The sequence below is a fragment of the Chrysoperla carnea genome, chromosome X (genome assembly GCF_905475395.1).
Source record: "Chrysoperla carnea chromosome X, inChrCarn1.1, whole genome shotgun sequence".
In the NCBI taxonomy this organism is placed as follows: domain Eukaryota; kingdom Metazoa; phylum Arthropoda; class Insecta; order Neuroptera; family Chrysopidae; genus Chrysoperla; species Chrysoperla carnea.
In genome coordinates, this window is record NC_058342.1 from 368,724 (window position 1) to 372,500 (window position 3,777).

The 3,777-nt window shown below is 42.4% G+C and overlaps 1 pseudogene; it reads right to left on the minus strand.

Annotated features, from left to right (window-relative positions):
* Positions 1-565: 565 nt before the first annotated feature.
* The window catches only part of LOC123303179, a 3,357-nt pseudogene continuing 145 nt past the window's right edge, over positions 566-3,777 (minus strand).

Genomic DNA, 3,777 nt, shown 5'->3' on the forward strand with positions numbered 1-3,777 from the left:
TCCAGCTTCCACAATCTTCGAAATACTATCCATATAACTCGTTGAACGACTAATCGTGTGTGAAGGAGCGAGCCGAGTATAGTTGGGAACGGGTACACCCAAGTAGCAACAGATCCCGTAGGTATCGGTTACTACCACCCCTGTACTCAGGGGCCCAACACTCACCTGGGGTTACCAGGAACGACACCGGAATTCACGGACGTGCCGTTACCCGCTCGGAGCAACACAGGTTCCGACCCCTGTGTTCAACGCACACTTCCTGGCCAGGGTCCGAAGCTAGTCGTTAGACCTCCCAGCCACACACGTATCGGCAGCGCTAGGCGCACATCAGACCTTTGCTAATCCCAGATCAGCGTCGGCCACTCCCAACGTGAGTGAAAGATCGGCCAGCCACATATAGGAAAAACATCAAAACAATAGGAACAAAGACAGCCACTAACGCCACTGAACAACACAGGGATGCTGGTTTAATGGGTTTTCCTTCCCACACGCAAACTTTGGTCCGGGGGAGCAAGCTCCAACCAATCAGTGGTTAGTGCAAACCGATCGGCATCCCCTATCCGCCACCCGGGGACCCGCCTGGTACCAGTGTGCTCTGGTCCCACCGACGCTGCCGGTGGCAGGAGTAGATAGGGACAGTGGGAATCTCGTTAATCCATTCATGCGCGTCACTAATTAGATGACGAGGCATTTGGCTACCTTAAGAGAGTCATAGTTACTCCCGCCGTTTACCCGCGCTTGCTTGAATTTCTTCACGTTGACATTCAGAGCACTGGGCAGAAATCACATTGCGTCAACACCCGCTGGGGCCATCGCAATGCTTTGTTTTAATTAGACAGTCGGATTCCCCTAGTCCGTGCCAGTTCTGAGTTAACCGTTAAATGGCGGCCGAAGAGAACGATACGCATATATAATAAATAATAAAATCTACGTATACAAGTATATTTCAATTAAATTATTTTATTTATATATGTTGAGTAAAGTCTCGCAGCAAGAAAGTTCCGTAGGAGGCCAAAGCACGGGACCGAACTCGAATTCACACACACACCAAACAACACACACATAATAATTATGCCCGTGCATATACAACATTAAATGCATAACTTATTATACAACATATACACCAACATAAGTAAATAATATCATCACATACCACATATCATACAAGTGCAATATACAGCAGCTAGATACATTACATTACATTAAATGCACAGTTAATATAATAAACATAAAATGTATATAATATGTCGGTACATAATATATGATAATGTGAGGGTACATGGTTTCATCTCGTCCAGGCCCGGCACGTTGGCCATAACCTTCTTCCCAATCAAGCCCGACACGCCCCGGTCCTCAGAGCCAATCCTTATCCCGAAGTTACGGATCCAATTTGCCGACTTCCCTTACCTACATTAATCTATCGACTAGAGGCTCTTCACCTTGGAGACCTGCTGCGGATATGGGTACGAACCGGCGCGACACCTCCACGTGGCCCTCACCTGGATTTTCAAGGTCCGAGGGAATGATCCAGACACCGCCGCAACTGCGGTGCTCTTCGCGTTCCAAACCCTATCTCCCTGCTAGAGGATTCCAGGGAACTCGAACGCTCATACAGAAAAGAAAACTCTTCCTGAATCTTCCGACGGCGTCTCCAGGCCTTTTTAGGTTACCCTGACGAACTCTCTTACGAGGGCCCGACTTATAAACGGTTCCGCTGCCGGGTACCGGAATAGGAACCGGTTTCCCTTTCGCCCAATGGATGTATATATTTATATATATATATTTATACATATTTATTAATAATGTTTATTGTTTTTTAAAAAAAAAAAGCAATAATATTTATTAATAATATTGTATTTATATTTTTATATATTATATTTATTTAAACACATCAAAACATTAACATCGGTTTTCACCTAGGGCTTAGGATCGACTGACTCGTGTGCAACGGCTGTTCACACGAAACCCTTCTCCACGTCAGTCCTCCAGGGCCTCGCTGGAGTATTTGCTACTACCACCAAGATCTGCACCGATGGCGGCTCCAGATGGCCTCACGGCCAATCCTTCCGCGCACACCACCGCGACCCTCCTACTCGTTAGGGTTTCATGATAAAAGATAAATATCTTTTATCGAAAATACCAACTAACGGTAGAGTATAAGCATGGCGCTTCAGCGCCATCCATTTTCAGGGCTAGTTGCTTCGGCAGGTGAGTTGTTACAAACTCCTTAGCGGATTCCGACTTCCATGGCCACCGTCCTGCTGTCTTAAGCAACCAACGCCTTTCATGGTATCCCATAAGCGTCAATTTTGGCGCTTTAACTCTACGTTTGGTTCATCCCACAGCGCCAGTTCTGCTTACCAAAAGTGGCCCACTTGGCACTCTGATCCATATATACAAAAAAATATATTCTCATAGCTTCACATTATAAATAATGTTTTTAAGAAAGCTAGAGATCTCACCCATTTAAAGTTTCAGAATAGGTTGAGGTCGTTTCGGCCCCAAGGCCTCTAATCATTCGCTTTACCGGATGAGACTCTTATATAATGAACGCCAGCTATCCTGAGGGAAACTTCGGAGGGAACCAGCTACTAGATGGTTCGATTAGTCTTTCGCCCCTATACCCAGTTCCGACGATCGATTTGCACGTCAGAATCGCTACGGACCTCCATCAGGGTTTCCCCTGACTTCATCCTGACCAGGCATAGTTCACCATCTTTCGGGTCCCAGCGTGTACGCTCTAGGTGCGCCTCTATTATAATAAAAATCCGAAAACTAAATTATAATAATATAAGACGCCCTAGGAGTGCGATATTTAATACATAATATAAATATATCCTCCTTTTATCATTTATATAAAAAAAAATATAAATAATATTTACTTTCATTGTGCCTTTGGGTTTCATAAAATTTTTATAAATATTTCGATGAAAAAATATTTTATTCCCAATGACTTGCGTACATGCTAGACTCCTTGGTCCGTGTTTCAAGACGGGTCCTGAAAGTACCCAAAGCTATATCGTCGCTGACAGATAAATTTTTAATAAAAAAAAATGAGCCAGTTCATTATCATACACCTACTGACAGTTAAATAGTATCATATAACGGCATAAAATCCGTATATATAATATGTTTTAATAAAAAAACCTATTTATACTCGTGGTGGATCTGAACGCGTTAATAACGCGACTCAATATCAATTTATAATTAATACCATCAAACAATTAATCAAGAAACATAGGCGTTTAACATACACAAAATATTATCAAAAAATAATATTGTACATTAATCAACGCACCAATGCCTATAGATTAATATTTAATGGGTCGCAACGTCCTACAAGATGAGAAGTGCATACCTCGTTATCATACAATTAACAATATACAGCAGTGCATATATTTTTACTAAAAATAAATTCCTAATAAAAATTTTTGTCACATGCTAGTACAAATTGGTTGATTAACGATAAAAAGTAAATGAACCCCTGAACGGTTTTACGTACTCTTTAACTCTCTCTTCAAAGTTCTTTTCAACTTTCCCTCACGGTACTTGTTCGCTATCGGTCTCGTGGTAATATTTAGCCTTAGATGGAGTTTACCACCCACTTAGAGCTGCACTCTCAAGCAACCCGACTCTAAGGAAAGATTCACCTATCATCAAATAATAATCACTACGGGCCTGGCACCCTCTATGGGTATATGGCCCCATTCAAGATGGACTTGGATGTATTATATAAACAATAGGTTTATATTGAATCTTCCTAAACACTACATTCCC